The 19,827-nt window shown below is 38.0% G+C and overlaps 1 protein-coding gene across 1 annotated transcript in view; it reads right to left on the reverse strand.

Annotated features, from left to right (window-relative positions):
- slc9a1a (solute carrier family 9 member A1a) overlaps positions 1–19,827 on the reverse strand; it is an 80,308-nt gene that overhangs the window by 35,274 nt on the left and 25,207 nt on the right. The gene's annotated exons all lie outside the window — the stretch shown is intronic.

Raw genomic sequence — 19,827 nt, forward strand, 5'->3', positions numbered from 1 at the left:
AAAATAAAATAAAAAAGGGTTGATCCTAATTTGTTAAAATGAATGTTTTACAGGTTAAACATTTTTGAAAAGTTTAGAAACAAACATTTTTGCAATACAGGCTTTTATGAATCAATATAATAAAAAAATATATATATATAGATATATAAAATAAAAATAAATACATGTTATAATATAAAATAAATACAATTTAAAAATAAAAAAATAGGGCTGATCCTAATTTTAATGCATGTTTAACAGGTTTAAAATGTATTATAATAAAGTTTAGAAACAAAAAAATTTGCAATACAGGTTTTTATGAATCAATATAATAAATAAAAAATGAATAATAAATATAAAATAAATATAAAATTAAATATAATGTAAAATAAAATAATATAAATTAAAATAATTTCAAAATAAAAATAGGGCTGATCCTAATTTGAATGCATGTTTAACAGGCTTTTATGAATCAACATTTTGAAGAGAAGTGAACTGGTGGAAGACACACAAACACATTATGTTCAGTCAATCTGATGATGATTAACCTCTTAACCTGAGTGAGAATGCATTCTTCCTTAAGCTTTATTTGTTTAAATTAGCTCAAATGACTTTCAGATGTAAGTAATAAGTCTAAAACTCTGAAGTTTGTCAAGGTTATCATCTTCAGACATAACATGGTCAGACATGTGGCTTCAGCTGTAGTGCACTTCTAGATTGCTAAAATGCCAACTTCAGTTTTATTTTCATAAAGATATTTCATACAAATATATTTCTAATAACTTTACAAAACTTGAGGCTTATTATAGCTATGTTTTATTATGAAAATAATGATCATTTTGAATTTACAGTAAACTGCCAAGTGTCTGCTTTCAAATGACACCATACTTATGCTTTTAGTGCAAAGGATTCATTAACTGTATCGGTTTTAGTCTGAGTCTGCCATTTCTTAGGATTTTTTCAAAAGCGGGGGTGCAGGCTAACAGGTTAATGCAGGTTATAGTCGGACTTCACCGTGTGGCTGCTGTAATGTGAACATTAATTAGCATTTGAATATGAATTCCTCCTCTCATCATCTAAATGAGATTTTATGGCAATTAAGTAATAATTTTCAATAGCTTATTCACAGCCATAAAGTAACTATCCATGCGGCAACCCAATCACTGAGCAGAGCCGCAGTCAGTTGCAGAGACAGCAGTGTGAAAACTGGTGCTTTGCTGACATCAGGTGTGTGAACCTCAGAGCTGCAGAATAAGGTCAAGAGTGTCAGCGCATTACGACAGGGTCACAAAGAACAGTGCATAGCTGCAAAAAAAGCTCTCAATTCATCCAGAACTCCAGGCAAGCGGTTTTCTTGAGAGCCAAAAACACTCAAACCAACGATTGACTTTGAGACTATCATCTTTGGTTTGTCGTAAGCTTTAGTTTTAACTGTGAGGGTATTACCGCTAAAGCTTTTCTTAACTAAAAGGGTTTGTTGCAGCTGGCTTCAGGTATTTAGAGTGCATTTGTCAGGCACCGCTTTGACAGCTGAATGATTTCAGGAGACAAACACAGGGCTTAACTCATGGAAAGTCACACAGCATACCAGAGTGAGAACAAGATACACGAGGAGTTTGTTAAAGGACACACGCAATTACTCTCTGAGAAACCCATGCAACAAACACATCCAGTGACTGATCCATTCAATCTGACCGGCTCATCGGTGGTCAAACGTGACACTAACACTAACCCCGCTTACACAGACAAGGCTTAAGCCTAGTCCAAGACTAAAACGCATGTTTGAGCTGTTTTAAACTGAAAGCATATCTTAAAAAATGTCAGAGCCATTGTTCTGTCTCTGTCCTGTCTAGCTAGGACCGGTTTATTTAGAGACTGACGTCATCTTCATTTCAACTGAAGTCAGTCATTACAATTTTCTACGTAACCACATACGCAGCTCTGTGTGACACGACAGCACAGTCAGCAGATGAAGAACCCTGGAGACGAGCTGAATTAAAACCTCCTCAAGCCTGAAAGGCTCTACCAGGAAGTAAACGAAAGACAGAAGCCACTATAGGCTTTCCTTGTTTAACTGGTTGACAAGGTCCAGTAGCTACATCATAATGGAGGAAATGAGTCCGATTCTCCACTGACAAACACTCGAAGGCAGCCTAGTATTACAGCTATGCAATTTTACAAAAACACATCTGACGCAAAGAGAGAATGTCAAGTTAAAAGTAGTTCAAACCCTGTGTTTGGTTACATTCGGTGTATTAATTAGTGCTGTCAAACGATTAATCGCATCCAAAAAGAGTTTGTGTTTGCATAATATATGTATGTTTACTGTGTATAATTATTATGTATATAAAAACACACACATGCATGTTTATATGAAATATTTATATTTATACATTATATAAATGTATACATACATATACATGCTAATATTTCTTACAAATATACATGCGTGTGTGTGTGTGTGTGTGTGTGTGTGTGTGTGTGTAATATATATATATGCAAACACAAACCTTGTTTTGGATGCGATTAATCGTTTGACAGCCCTAGTATTAATATTTAAAAAATCATTATAAAAATTAAAATACAAATAATAAAATATTTTTTGGATTATCAAAACATTTATTAAACAAATAAATAGATAATAAATAAGTTAATTTTAGTTTCATTGGATTATAAAAAAAACAATAAATAGACATAAACATATAAATAACAACAATAAGTAAATAAATAACAATAAGTAATTTCACTGGATTATAAAAATGATCAAAAATGTATCATTTAATTAATATAACATAATATCATCTATAATAAACATAAACAGTACAAATCACTAAATTTCACTGGATTATCAAAATTATCATAAAATATAATATAATATAATTAATATAATAAACATAAATACAAAAAAATCACTACAGTTAAGTTTCACTGGATCATGCAATAAATAAATACATAATTTCATTCATTCAGTTTAGTCTTGCTTGATCATCAAAACAAAAATATATATAATCAAATAAATAACAAAAATTCTATATTGCGATACTGGAACCGTGATAAAGAATTACCTGTATTGTGATACAGTTGTGCTCATTGGGCCCATCCCTAGATCAGGGTTATATAAAAAGACTCAAAATAGCAGAGCCAGATTCCCTCAGCTATTATGAGGTCATTTAACCTTCACGCTGGCACCGTGCCCGTTGTGAGGGCCCTCAAACACCCAACAATGTGTCCCCGGGAGAGGCTGTGAATTATTCACAGTGCCACGCGTCTTGAGGCATATGGGCATGTTGGCACGTGTTGAGAGACGGGAAAACAGTGTGAGGCCCGATAGTGTAAACATGTTACCTGCGTTCAGTTCAGCTCACACACTGAGCACATCCAATTAAACATCCTGGTCATTAGCAGTAGCACATACCAAATGTCAACATCTCATCGCTACAAAAATGAAGCCTTCACACAAGCTGTGATCTAAATAACTCATTGACTCACGTTCATGCTTTTTTTCCAGTTAATAGCCCAAGAGATGAGAAAAACGATAAAAAGATTGATGTTAATTAAAAGGGACTTTACTGCACACTTTTATAGCAGGGTTAAGTACCGAACTCTGTTTGTAACTCTACAACTCTGATGTAGACTAGAGTCTGTGAATATTCACAACATTTGTGGGAAATCTTTTCATAGAAATTTAATTCAAAAGAAAAAATTATATATGGTAGTTTTTATGAATTCAAGTAAGTAGCTAGTAGCCTACAATTTACTAGTAAATATTACAGTAAACAAACACAGATCACAGACAATGGCAGACAGAGACCAAGGCAGCTCTGGCATAATGTCAATAATACTTCTATAAACGACTTGGAGTTTCTTTACAGTTATTGATGTATCCCTAAAGTACCGACAAACACTTTTCTCGTCCCCATCTCCTGACATAATAAGCGATGACTTGAATTAATACAAGCGTCAATTGTCAAAACACTTTCAAAAAGGTGATTTGCTTGATCTTGATCGCTAGATATTTATACCAAACTTTTATCCCAGAACACATTTGTCCCCCTGCTATTTAAATGTTTATAACGCATAAAAAAAAATAATAATAAATAAATAAAAAAAATAAAAAAAAAAATAAAATAAAAAAAAAATCACAAAATGTGTGGTTGTAAAGACTGTGAAGCTGTTTATCATGGCAGCTGCTCTCTCCGGATCAGCGGCAGCATGAACGCACATTTGAATGTTGCAGTGTGATGATCGTACATTAAAAGGGTAACCAAAAGTCCCTAAGGTCTTTGGTTTAAAGCCTGTTTCACGTCACAAGCGTGAGTGGAGCATGAGCAGCGCGTGTTTTCGCTGCCTATAGAAATGAATGAGAGCGTTCACATCGGGAGCGTGACAGCCAACTCTCTCATTTATTAACACGGACAGCAAAAAAACACTGACACGTGTGAAGTGAAACAGCCATGATAAAGAAATAAACTCGCGAGGGTGTTTGAATCAAGATTGGGATCTTTTAACGATTAATTGTGCAGCTCTAATCCCTACTAAACACTAGTAAATATCAATCTCTTCTGCCAACCCCAATCTCATGGTAATTCGTACGTATTTTACAAGGTGGCTAATTCGTACGACCTCACTCGTACGAGTTTTGCTAAATCGTACGTACGTATTATTTTCGTATGATTTCGTACGAATGACCTACCCCCTAAACCTACTCATCACTGCGGTTTAGACAAATCATACTAATTTATTGAGGTCGTACGAATTAGCCACCTTGTACAATTACGTACGAATTGGGTGAGAGATAGCATTGCGTTCTCCAATCATTATTATTAAACATTAGCCCTATTCGGACGGGATTAGTATTATCTGGGGACCTCTTGTGATTTAGGGTGCTTTCACACTAGCACTTTTGGGTTCAATTGACCTATCGGTAAGCCCCCCTTAGTTACTGTTGCTAACTCGGACAAACAAACGGAGTTGCTATATCTTACAATGTACAGCTGTCAGTGTGAAAACCTTATCCCAAGATGTTTTTGGACACAGATTGTAGCGTATACCCCGTCCGAATGATGGCCAAACTTAACTGATGGTTTATCAAGTTTATTGCATCGTTATTCAGTCCAAAAAATAATTGTAAGAGCTGAACAAACAAAGCATAAGAAGTGCGAATTAATGTCTCATACGCAAACTCTCTCTCTCCGCTGAATTATAATTAACATACACAGCAAATTACACAAAAACACTCATACAACTAACAGTAAACAAACATATACAGACCGTATGCCTTTTCGAGTGCAGTTAATAACTGGTAAACTTTGTATCTGCAAAACAACTCAGATAAACTGCGTGCGAGCTCTTCCTTTCGTTACCCGGAGACTATAATACCTATCAAAATAGGAGTCCTCCTTAGTAGGACAGATAATGTAGACCTTAAACATATCTAAAATGAAATTAATTTACATATAACCAGTTTAATATGGAGAGGCACTGAAATGTAGACCTTCGTGTTTTTGACCTACAGTGTTAACGTTACATGACGTGAGAACAGTTAGTTATTTCGGTTTGTATGTAAGCAGGGACTTTAATCATAACTTAACGAGAGTATGACAAGCATCTTCATCGTTCTTTTTAGAGCCTTTGCAGTACATTCGCGGTAGATATAGACGCAAGTGCCATTACGTACTGAAGCTTTGGAAACAAAACCAACGGTTCAAAAACAAAAATATAAAAGTGAGTTGAGCAACGCTATGCATTTTGCCACTGTCTCGATCGCAGTCGTTAACAAGCGACCGGGTAAACAGCTGCTGCTTTGATGACGCAAACGCAAAAAGGCTCGCGAAACTCGAGGCTATACAGTCTATAAAATCCATTGAATAAAACTACTGATTTTCATGCTGCTAAGAGGACCGACGGCCAACTGCAAGCTGCAAAGTTTCGGAAGTGACATCTAAATATAACTGCTGGATTCACTCTGCACGAGCCAGAAATATCCTCCTGAGACCCAGAATAGAGGTTTTTCCTCTGTAGAGGACATTCTATTTGAGTGAATTTCTCTGACAATATACAGTTTTGTATGGATATTCTTATGAAAATATTCCTTTTTATTACTCCCATTATTATACGTCTTTTTACTTTACATATTGTCCACAAAACACATTACTATGCAAATTAGATATAGAGTATAGATGCATTTCATAGAATGGGAATGACATTTATGGCCATGTTTATCATTAATACTTGGTCATCTTATTGATTAGTTTGGTTAACTTTGGATAAATGTTATTTTAAAGGTCCCATGGCATGGCATTTTTCTATTATTTTATAGTGTTTTCTGAGGTGTACTTATATTATTAGTATGATTTTTACATCATAAAATGTCATAATTTAGAAATAAAAGGCATTTTTTCTATACTGCTGTTTGCCCTGTGGCTGAATGCCCTGCTTCAAGAGGCGTGTCTGCTGAGACTTCAGTAAAAACGCCCACTGTTGTGATTGGCTGACATCTTTGCATTTTAAATGAGCGGAGGGGGCGTGGTTTAACGAGGCACGAGCACAGGCACGAGTCTGCCAGAGACACGGATGGATCTGTGTTCACTTCTCATCAGTTCTCTCAGCACGTCTCAGTTCAGGGTGAACTGTTGTAGTTACTAGCATATACTTCATGTTATTAGTTTATTTCTAGTCGGAGGGGCTGTCACTCATGTCAGAAAGTTAGTAACTTTAGTAAATTATGGATCAGCGCTGACTCGAGACGCGAACCGTTTAGAACGATTCAGTCCGATTTGGTGAACTGGTTCGGTTCACTAAAAAGAACCGATTCAAAAGAATGATTCGTTCGCGAACCGGACATCACGGAGACGAAGCGATTGCTAACAAAGTTATTTATAGTAACTACTGAGTTATGAGAGCGCTGTCAGTCAGCGCGAGTTTATTGTGTTTGTATCTGAGAGTTCTGAATAAACACGAGTCCCAGTCACACCGAGTCCTCTTCATCATTATTCTACCAACTTTGTAACACATGCAATGTACCATTACAGCGAGATGAACGAGTTAGTAAGTGTTGAGTATAGCATTATTTCTAGATATGTTCCACTCATATGAATAGCGTCATTGACGCGCATTGAGTAACGTTACACAGCGCAAACAAAGACACAACAGCAGTAATCGAATGTAATCCAGTTTATTGTGGGGAAAGCTGGCTAGCCTAGCCGGATACCCTCACGCTTACCCCCCTTCTGCTTAATCTCACGCCGCGTTTGGTGCCTCCGCTGTGGGCCAGATGCAGTACTGGGGGTCGGGGATGTTGGAGGCCGAGCTTCGGCGTGTGTGAAGTTTATCTCTAAAGATGTGGCTCTCTATGTTGAGCAGAAACGACTGTATGCACATTTTAGAACAGATAGACGCGACAAGGACGTACAAAAACACTGACTCACAAGATAGAAAACACGAAAACACTGTTCTGTCGGGAGAGAGAGAAGCCGCAGTGTGTGCACAAATAATAAATAATAAGCTACACATAAGAAATCAATGATCACAGATCAGAAGGAACTGAAGAAAGACTTCTGTTTTCATTTGTACATCCAAACACTGAGAAACTGCCAGCGTTCACTCGTTCACAAGTAACGTTAATGATCTCGAGTGTTTGCATGGGCGTGCCAGATTCTCTGGGCGGAGGAAAGGGAGGGAACCGTTCCTGCTTGGACGTCAAACCAGGAGACTTCAGGATTGGCTCGTCTGGCCTGTCATTTTCTCAAAGGCAGAGAAAGACAGCCAGAACTCGGTTTTACACCGATCAACATTTCTATCCACTTGGGGACAATATTCAGGCTAGGGGAACTCATATTAATGTTGAAATACCTCATAAAATGAAAATTTCATGCCATGGGACCTTTAATACCGTGCAGTGAACAAAATTAAGATTCGAGAGATGGTTCAAGTCAGTGTCAGTGTTCAATAAATGAAGTTAAGTTTAGAAATGTTGTGCATCCACTTATTATTAGTGTGACATTTAAGCATGCAAATGAAGGCGAAAAATTCAAGATCTCCGCCCTAAAAATCAGCTGCACATATCGGCCATCGGCTAAAGAAAAACCCATTTTGGTCGATCTCTAATATGAACACAGTCCAGCGGGTGCTGGGGGAGGGGGGAGTAATCGAACTCGGGTTCGGTCCAGGCAAAAAGAGTGTGAAAGCACCCTTAGAAATTACCCCCCCACATCTGAATTACGTGTGGCACATTCGCACGGGATAAGCAAAGCCTGTGATTTTACTCATATTTATTGACTTATCTCCCGGATATGATGTCAAGACTTGTAAATGTTTTTTTGTTATAGATATAGCTGTATGATACATCATAAACAACAGTTCCTTCCTTACCGCGTGCTGCTATATTGTTGCGATAGTCGGTGTTAAGCCGGTTACATCACTTTCCCACTGTCGTTTTGATTTTTTATAGTAATAAAAATAATTTAGATCAGCTAGAGAACAGACATTATCATTAAAAACTGAGCGGAGCACAGACCAGCAGCAGGAATCAGATTTCATTCATCACAAGAATGAGGAGGAGCTGACAATATGACGGCGGAAGATTTGGTTTCAAAGCTAAATGTAAAAGCGCCCATTTAAGCGTGCTTGTCATTGTACTGTTCTGTTTTTGTGTTTTTCATTAAGAATGATATTGAACACACTAGGGCTGCACAATATATCGAAATATCGCAAACGAACATATCGCAACAGCACGCAATATCACAAATGATTTTAATAGGCTACTTCAACATAGTGAAAAGTGTACGTTTTAGGTCGACGCATATAGCAGAGAATAGACTGGGCACACGACTGCTACTTATGTGACTTGCTTGACGTTAAAAAGAGTTATTAAACACAATAACTTGCGAAAAATAACTGTCACAAGCCACCTCTCTGAAAGCGAGTGATCCCTTCAGTTCTGTTTCATGTCTTGTTACACACTCGAACTCTCAAATACACACACAGTTATGTCTTGATGAGTATTCATGTAAACACGGTCGGTTGTGCTTTAAGTGAACAATATCAGTTGCGAAAAGAAACCGAATGCGTGTCAATAGGATCCGTGCATTAGGTCTTAAAGTGACAGCCTGCTAACACAGTAAACCTGCAAAAAAGAAAGCAAAGAGTTTTTGGTATTTAATTATTGGCAGTACATTTTTGTTTACATTGATTTAAAAATGATATTGTCAAATTTGTGACATTAATTTTTGCTAAAACACTGCTGGTCACTTTCAGAAGTTATAGCGTTGCATTCTTTTTCCAGAAAGAATATGAAACGCATAAATGGTATCATTCTCAGTTTTTTTTTTAATCATTTTTTTAAATATAATTTAAATAGATTTTACACACGTAAAGAAATATTGTATTGCATAATTTAACAAGGTATTGTATATCGCATTTTTCTTAAATATCGCACAGCCCTAGAACACACCTTTCAAGCAATCCGCTTCCAAATTGGCTCTAATTCTAAAGTGAAAGTATAGGCTAATGTGCACATCCGCTCAGGCATTTATAACGGTGCGCGTTATAAATTCTTCGGGAAAAATTTACAAAAATGCGAACAAGAAACAAAAACCTTGCAAAATTTATATACGACCCTCAAAAATCCTGGCTAAATCACAGAGATGCCGATTTGCACGGGACTAATAATTATCACAGGACCTCTGTGTTCAGCGAAATATGGTAGGTCATTTGCGGGGGAATTTTTACTTTACAAATAACAGATTCACACGAGATAAAGATCACAGACAACCTCCGCAATTATTACAAATTACTAGAGGTCACCAGGTAATACTAATCCCGTGTGAATAGGGCTATTGTCTGCATTGCTTTATCAAAACACCGGAGCAGATCTGCTGCACTGAGGCTGTCTGAGAGCAGACGTTTACGTTCATCCAGCCAAACTTCAGACAAACAGAGCTTGTGTGAATCTGACGGCATGCATGACACGACTCACGACTGTTCCTCAAAGATTTACCGCACTTCTAAATGACAGCAGCTGCTCGAAGGCCTTCTGCAGAGGATCAACAATCACACAGGTTGAGCAAGGACAGAACAAGTGTGTGTTCTTGGCTCAAATCCACACTAAATGGCTGAACATCACACATTAAGGAGCCAAATCAAATTCACTCAACAACAAATCCTTTAAACGAAATTAAACGGTATTCAGAACAGAGCAAGAACGAAAAATGCAAGTATAAAACAAACATAAATTAAGGTGGCATTCATTTATAAAAAACTCATTATAAACACTGAGCCTAAATAAAACTGGCATGTGGGAAATGTGGTCTCTGGATGTTCTGGTGTTGCTAAAATGACTCAAAATGGGTTGTTTTTACCTCACCATTTTTAAGAGTGTATTGTAAATTGAAATAAATGTATTTTTTTTTTCAGTAAACGGCTGTAAAGTAATTTCACAGGATTAAAGGGATAGGAGGGCGGAGCCAGGCTAGAACTATGTACTTCCGCTCAATTTTCATTTTCCTTCAGTACTCCGTCTGGGATTGCGGTATAGTCTTAGGTTTTCTCCAAACAAATTTTTACCGGTCCAATCAGCGAACAGAGGGAGTGGCTGAGAATGATGTTGTGCGCTAGTTTGAGTTGTAGTTCAGTAATGGCGGCGGAAAAAAGATGCGAGCGAATCCATTCATTCCGTTGTGACATGATGTTGTGTCCTGGGAAAAGCCCCGGTAATTGTTTCGCGTGCGGTCGGAAGGTATTGTCATCATTTACAGGGGCTAGTCAGTGATTATATTGCCGTCCGTCTCCCACCACCCGCGTAAAAATCCCCGGCCGAATTACCGACTGGTTTTGACAAACACCAAGGTCGTGTGGTCATTTAATTGCTGTCCGAATCCACATCTCTGAGTTTTCAAGAATATATCACTTCAAAGCACTGTTTATATCCTTTTTGACCCCTGCAGAGCACCGTATGGCTGCGCTTCGCTGTAATTTGGATGCATTTCTAGACTTGTAATTAACGTAAGCCTTATGAACGACAGAGGCACTTTCAACACTTTTTCCATAAATTGAATATGGAAGGCGATCGGCCGAAACTTTACTTTATTAAGTTTTAAAGGTCCCATGGCATGGCATTTTTCTATTATTTTATAATGTTTCCTGAGGTGTACTTATATTGTTAGTATGATTTTTACATCAAAAAATGTCATAATTTAGAAATAAAAGGCATTTTTTCTATACTGATGTTTCTCCTGTGGCTGAATGTCCTGTTTCAAGGGGCGTGTCTGCTGTGAGACTTCAGGGAAAACGCCCACTGTTGTGATTGGCTGAAATCTTTGCATTTGCAAATGAGTGTTAGATTATGTTGCGGAGGAGGCGTGGTTTAGCGAGGCACTGCACGCACTGCATGCATATGGATGAGAGAGAGAGACTGACTGGGCACTCGTGAACCACGGAGAGCTGGAGGAAGTTTTATTGTAACAGACTTCATTGTAATGCATCTTATAATTTGTTTTTGTGTAAATTTTTTACATTTCTGTGCATTTAAATAGGTTTTAGGTCTGTATTATCTGTGTAAATAAGTAGGGACTTTTATTTTGACGGGTGTTGCAGTCTACAGAGCGATATGACAAAAGAGGGAGCACTCGTGAGAGCTCGTGGTTCATCATTCAGTGGGTTTAAGCAGATTTAAAGTTTACAGTTTGTTTAGCACCCCCCGAAAAGACAATAAGTGTGTATTGTTTACTGTATGTTTGTGTATTTCGCTGTATTGTTATTGATAATGCTATGGAGAGAGAGTTTGTGTAAGAGATGTTTATGTGCACTTTGTTTTTTGTTCAGCTCTTACGGTGATTTTTGGAGATAATAGGTTTCAATAAACTCCTGAAACATCAGTAAAGTCTAGCCATCATTCGGACGGGGTCCGCTACAGTTATTGTACGGAGTTGTTGAGAGCACTGTGCTGTTAGCGCGAGCTTATTTTTATCTGAGAGTTCTGAATAAACAGTCCCAGTCACGTCGACTCTGTCATTGCAGTGCGTTTTCTCTCACAAAATGCTTTCACCACAACTAACAGCAAACACGACATCTATACGAATACAGTAAGAGCTTCGCTGTGCTGCATCACAGCGTCATTCATTATAACGGCAGTTTGGGCAAGTGTGCAGATACACTCGCGACGTGTGATTGACAGCTCCGGACATTATAAAGAGTGTTCTTTGATCGCTCTCTGTAGTTAAAATCACTTAAAAACGGATTTGTTTCATGCTACTAACAGAAACGATCGTTTTAGTCACTGGCTTGATTCACTGATGCATTACGCTTAGGGCATCAAGACGGCGATCATTAAACGATCTAGAAAGAAAGTCTGAGTAAACTTGAATGATTAGCTACACATCAGAAATCACTGATCACAGATCAGGCATTAATGAACACTGTTACTCACTGTTTGTCGCGGTGCTGTCGAATCCATATCGTAAAGTCTGTTTGTAAAGCCTGTGCTGACATAAACTCAATCCATTTTCTCTGAGGGGTCTGGGCTGGCAAAGCAGAGGAATGGGGAGGTAACCTTTCCTGGTATGACCTCATAACAGGAAAATTCCAGATCAGCTCGTCTGAGCTGTCATTTTCTCAAAGGCAGAGAAAGACAGCCAGAACTCGGTTTACACCCATCAAAATTTCTAGCCACTTGGGGACCATATACAGGCTAGGGGAACTCATAGTAATGTTAAAAAACCTCATAAATGAAATTTTCATGCCATGGGACCTTTTAATATGGTTATTTTTCTTACACAAACGCATTGATTCGCTACAGAAGGCCTTTATTAACACCCCAGAGCTGTGTGGAGCAGTTATATGATGGATAGATGCATTTTTTGCAAACAGAGCAACTATTACTGCTATTATAAAGCTTGGATTAGCCTGGACTTTTTTAATATAACTCTGATTGTGGTCGTCTGAAAGAAGAATGTCATATACACATAGGATGACTTGAGGGTGAGTAAATCATGGGCTAATTTTCATTTTTTGGTGAACAATCCCTTTAAAACTGTAGAAATACAGTATATTGCTGGCAACTCTCCTGCCAGTACTTTACCGTTATTTTACAGAGACATTTTTTACAGTGTTACAGTGTACACACAAGAGCATTTTAAAAGGACAAAAACCTGACAAATGTCTTGAAATACAACAATGTCTTGAGGTGTGGTAACCGTAGTATAAGCAGAATAATTGACTCCGGTCGGTTGAATTATTAGAAAAGAATGCACACCCGAGGTGTAGCGGCCAATCCTCTTCGTGTTACACCTTAAGGTGCGCACTATTTTTTAATAATTCAATGGACCAGTGTCAATTATTCCTTACTAAAAATATGTGAAAGTGTTAAAAATAAGCAGCATTTGCATCCTTGTACTAGTGTAGAATTTAAGACCCAAATACTTTTGCATGATCATCTACTGTACAAAGCATTAGAATGTTACAGTGCAGATTTCATAAGCATTTTCATGACACTTACAAAGCCCTTTAGGGAGCATTAGACTGCAATAAATTTCCCGCGTTAGAGAGAATGGTCCTGACAGCCCGTAATTACAAGCCGCAAAGTCATTATGACTGCCTCTGCAAACCACTAGTGATGGACATGTACAGAATGTTAAATTACCCATCAGGCTAGAGCCAAGCAATGTGACAATATACACCGTGAGGGGGTAGAAAAGTGTCAGCTGGTAAGATTTTGCTGTGTCATGTTTCATGTATAGACCGCAACATACGCTTGCAGCTATGAGTATCAGGACTGCTTTACATTATTTACGTGTAAGAGTGACAAAGACTAATGGATGTTTAAAAAAAAAAGGCATTCAGAAGTGTGTCATCTATGGGGTGTTGTTTGTTCAGACCTGTAGAACAGCATCAACAGGCTATTCTTCGCCACCAAACTGATGTAAGAGTGTGTCAGGTGGGTTGACCAGTCTTGCTTTAGCCTGACAGTGAGGTTGTGTGTGTGGTTTCTGCTGGAATCCCATATTTCCTTACTGTGGTTATTAGTTTGCATGACACTAAACCCCCTAACCAAGGTAAAAACACACTCAAGGTTGTGTGTTTAAGCAATTAATACACAAGCGCTCGATAAATAAATTAATGTATTAATGAGTGAATGTCATGAAAACCAAAAGAAAATGAAAAGAATAAATTAAATGATGTATAAAGAGAGTAAAGCCTATTTTACAGACCATTTAGATTTTTTTGCACTGTGACATTTCCATATGAATTAAGCACATTTTCCAATTACTGGATTGCTACAGAACTTTTTACTATGCATGGGTGTATGTATGTATTCGAGATCGACCGATAAGGGTTTTTCTATAGTCGATGCCGATTTTTAGAGGTCAGGGTCAGCCGACGGCCGATAAATGAAGTAGGGGTGCACCGATCCGATATCGGCCAAAATATCGGCCAAAAACTGACAAAATAGCTGGATCGGGAATCGGAAAAATTAACAGATCCACAAGCCGATCCAGGTGTTGTTGTTTTTCGTTGCAGCAGAACCGACGTCATTCATCAGCTTCACGTCTGTCGCATGCTAGAAGCAACATGGAGCGAGCCAGAGAGTCGGCTGTGTGGAGGAGATATTTCATGCTTGCCACGCCAACTAGTTTGTCGGCTGTTTGCTATGTCTGCAAAGTAACTTAAATGTTTCGAGGGGAGGTGGTATTACTGCAAAGTCAGGGTTTTTCCTGCATTGAACATTTTTTGGCGGCCGCACAAATTATCTGTAGTGTAAAAAAATGTTTGGTTACTGTCAGATTACTATTGTATGTTTGACCAATACACTGTTTTTTGTTTCCACTGCAACAGGGATGTCGTTAGGCCTATTTTAGGGGGGCTGAAGCTACCCAAAAATGTTCCTAAGCCCCCCTAAATGATAATAAGAACAACAATAACAATTTGATTTATCAATAACCGTATCCACATTCATATTTAGACGCAACAAATGATATATATCCAGCTACAAAAAAAGTCGGAAGTTGGACAGAAGTACAAAGAGCCGTTGTGCTATCAAGATGATGCACCGTCTCGATGCTTTGGTGTGAACTGTGGCAGCTTTCAGAGCGTTGCAGACCAGAGCGCTACTGCAAGTAACCGACTGGAGGATTCATCTCGTCTCGTAAGGTTATAATCGTTAACGAAAATGAACGAAAACTAGGTGGGTTGTCGTTAACTGAAATAAAAATTAAAACGAGGCATTACAAAAAAAAGATAACTAACCAAATCTGTAATTTGTGTTTGGCCAAACTAACTAAAATAAAATGATAGATTAAATGTCCTTAGTTTTCGTCTTTATCATTATCAATGTCTTAGAGCAAATAACGTTCAGCTGCATTTCCTTTCCCTGCGTCTCTCACTCATGCTGTCTCTCACATAGGCTACACGCACCCCCTCCCCCCCCCGCGCCACGTGTGTGTGTGTGTGTGTGTGTGTGTGTGTGTGTGTGTGTGTGTGTGTGCGCATGTATGCATGTATGTATACATACATGCATGCATGCACCTATACATACATGCATACATACATACATACATACATACACCTATACATGCATGCATACATACATACACCTATACATGCATACACCTATACATGCATGCATACATACACCTATACATGCATGCATATGTGTGTATAGGTGTATGTATGCATGCATGTATGTGTGTATGTATGTATGTGTGTGTGTGTATGTATGCATGCATGCATACCTAGTGCATCCCTAATACATACACCTATACATGCATACACCTATACATGCATTCATATATACATACACCTATACATGCATGCATACATAAATACACCTATGCATGCATGCATGCATACGTACACCTATACATACATACACCTATGCATGCATGCATACATACACCTATACACACATATGCATGTATGTATGCATGTATGCATGCATGTATGCATGCATGTATGTATGTATGCATACATGCATACACATACACCTATACATGCATACACACATACATACACCTATACATGCATTCATATATACATACACCCATACATGCATGCATACATACACCTATACATGCATGCATACATACATACACCTATACACATATGCATGTATGTATGCATGCATGTATAGGTGCATGTATTTATATATGTATGAATGTATGCATGCATGTATAGGTGTATGTATGTGTGTATGCATGTATAGGTGTATGTATGTGTGTATGCATGTATAGGTGTATGTATGTATGTATGTATGTATGTATGCATGTATAGGTGTATGTATGCACTATGCATGTATGCATGTATAGGTGTATGTATATATGAATGCATGTATAGGTGTATGTATGTATGTATGTATGCATGTATAGTAGGGCTGCACGATATGAGGAAAAGCTGCGATGTGCGATGACATTGTTTAATATTGCGATGACGATATGACTTGCGATAAATATTCAAATGTGAATGTAGCTATACTGTTCCCATGTCTCAGTGCTTTAATAGGTCGTGTTCAGTGTTGGGCAGTTAAGGAATACATGTACCGGCATTACGCATTCAGAATACATATTATGAGTAACTGTATTCCATTACAGTTACAATTTAAATAGTTGATATTTAGAATACAGTTACATTGTTGAAATCAATGGATAACATTAACCATACTTCTCTGTTTCATGAGTTTATTTACTCTCTAAATAAATTAAGGCAACTCAATGCATTTCTCAGAACGCCCCAATATGAAAACGAAAAAATGCACAGTTTGCGTGATCAGTCACAATGGAGTCGGAGAGGAGCAGCGGGAGCTAGAGGTAGAGATGGAGCCAGAACAACAGAGCCAGGGCAAGAAATCGTTTCTATCTTGGAAATTCAAACAGCATTTCATATTAAAGAAAGAGAAGGGAGAACGAAATATAACACGGCAGTGCAACTGTGCAGTGCCGCGGTGGTTGGGGTGGCGGCTATACACGCACGCACGCCTATATATATTTTTTTATATAGCCTATATTATATATATAAATTCGTTATATATTCGTTAAATATATTATTCGTTTATATTTTTTATTTTCAAAATGTAGGCTATTTAATTGAGATTGACGTGTAGCCTATATATAGTCTACCTCAATTAAATAGCCTACATTTTGAAAAAAATAAAATATATATATATATATATATATATATATATATATGGCTCAAACATGCGTGTTTATTTTAGTAGGCCTACTTCCGTCAGTGAAACAACAAACTACAGTCTGTAAAACATTTAAATAAATATCTGTAAATAATCGAAATATAAATAGTATAAGTTAAATATTAGTTAAAGAAAAAAATCGTTTATATTTCCTCACAGACGTGCGTCATGCCTCTTTGCGCTGAAAGGGAAGACACGAGCAGGAAAGAAGCATCGTTTTCTAATATCTTAATGTTTTCTCCTGATGTTCCAAAACTGATAGGCTACTTGTAGTAAAATGTGAAGAACGAAATTATCTTCCGCAGGGTCAAGAACTGAGGCTTTGTTTGATTATGCGCTATGAGAGAAAGCAAAACTAAAAATCTCCGGCGTGTATGAAATACGCTACAAAATCTTGACCAAGTCTAATAGCAAGCACAAACTGTGTTAAATAAAGTAAAGTTTGAAGTAAATGTATCTGTCCTGCTCCGTTTTCTACTTTACCACAGTAAATGATGCGAATATAGCCTATAGGCTACTCCTAAATTAATCAAACAAGGAAGACACGTTTAATCCCCTGTGAGAGACATAAATGAGGATGTGGGGAAACAAATAAGAGATTCCATGTCTAGTAGAATAAAATGGAGTAAACCTAAGCCTATTGTTAAATTCGAGGAAAATCGTGTGACCAGATATCAAAACGCAAGCAATCTTAAATTTGTCTCACCACACAAAGCTTCCTCTCTTGTTCGGCATGAATCCTTATGTTTCCATGGCTGCGATGTAACATTTAATTGCAAACCTATTATTTATTTTGTAAATGAAGCTTTGTGCTTCACTCGTGTCATTAATATTCACGTAAAACAGCATTCACAAACAAAAAAAGGTGTTTTGGCCGCCCACCGCCGGTGCCCTGCTTAGTTGACGTGCAACTTTACATTCTCATGCGCTGATTTACTAGCCCAAGCGCCGTTGGCCCCGTTGACGGCAGCTAAATATTTTATAATATATGTTTAGTAAGCAGGATTTGATGGCCGCATTCCTAGACTTATAAAATGCAATTCAATGTGGAAGTAATCCAAGTGTTCAGAATACGTTACTCAGATTGGCCCATGTAAACTGTTTTCCCTTATTCATCGTGTCAGGCTGTCGGTTGCGATGTGTTCATCGCGTGAGTTCATATCGCGATGACGATGAAAATTCGATGTATCTTTCAGCCCTAATGTATAGGTGTATGTATGTATGTATGTATGTATGTATGTATGTATGTATGTATGCACGCATTTTCCATTATTCTTAAATGGTCTTTTTTTTTTTACAGCAAGTCAATATTTAAATATGCATTCATAAGAAAGACTTTACAACAAATGTGACTTCAAAATATTCTTCAATTGTAATTCTTTATCACAGAGGTGAATACATTTGATTTTTTGCATTGCAGTACATGAAAAATTAAGGGGGGGGGGGGTGCATAAAAATTGAAACTATTATATAATCATATACCTATCAGTCAGTAGGAAACAGGCGTCTCAACATCTATGTGATGTCGCATTGATCAATGTGCCACTTTTATTGGACAGTAGACTTGGGTCAGAGCAGCAAACACTGTGAGATGATCATGCTAAATTTCAGAAAATGATCATAGGCTATCTTTGGTCTCAAGAACGTGACAACAGCCGTCTTTGAACCTCTCTCACTGTACGATATAGGACCACCGTGTAGGAGCCATGACCACAGAAATCGCCATGATAGGTCATCTATTGTCTGGGACATCCCAAAGTCGTACAATGTGTACCGGGCATAAAGCAGAGGTTCTCAACTCTGGCCCTCGAGGTCCACTGTCCTGCAAAGTTTCACTCCAACCTTGATCTTGAAACTTTCTAATCCTGAAGACCTTAATTAGCTTGTTCTGGTGTGTTTGATTTGGGTTGGATCTTGCGGGCCATAGTTGAGAACCCCTGAAACTTTTATGGTGCCATTTTTCACCTTCCAAAACTTTGATTACTTTTTCAATTGAAGAGTTCAAGATTCTATCTACAATGACTGTCCTAAGTCAATCTCTGTTTTCGGCCTGGTTAGTGGGTATCGCTGTTGGAGATCTACACAGAGTGCTCTCAAGGGCACAGTGAAGTCTGCAGCCCGTTCCCGTCGCCAGGCATTCAGCTGCAGGGAAACACATGGTTGCCTGTGGGGAATGTAATAATGAGAGCAGCCTGGCAGAAGACTTGGGACATCAAACCCCCAGGGAGCTACTGAGCATGTCAGATCTCTCCTACCTGCACCAGGACTCATTAGAGTCTAGGGCTGAGGCGATATATACTATGCAATGGTAGAAATGTGCAGACGTACTTATAGGGTACATAACACACAGCGATTCTGCCAATCTCATGTTAATCTTGAGTACCTAGAGTAGTATTGAATCCGTCATTTCTTCGAGGAGTCTTTAGTTTTATCAAATTTATAAAAGACAGATACGCTGTACCAATTCTTTCCCGAAAACAGCTGAACTTGTGGAGGCATGCAGACACACACACACACACACACGGCATTATCCCAGGATTAACTTTCGATTCACTATACGTTTGTGTTGTTTACATTATATGCACTTGTATTTTGAAATTGCACTTTGATTGCCAACAAAAAACACACATTTGATGCAGTTTCACTCACCACCTGCGGTTTCGACTCATAAC

This window comes from Gobio gobio (assembly GCF_949357685.1).
Source record: "Gobio gobio genome assembly, chromosome: 15".
NCBI classification, from domain to species: domain Eukaryota; kingdom Metazoa; phylum Chordata; class Actinopteri; order Cypriniformes; family Gobionidae; genus Gobio; species Gobio gobio.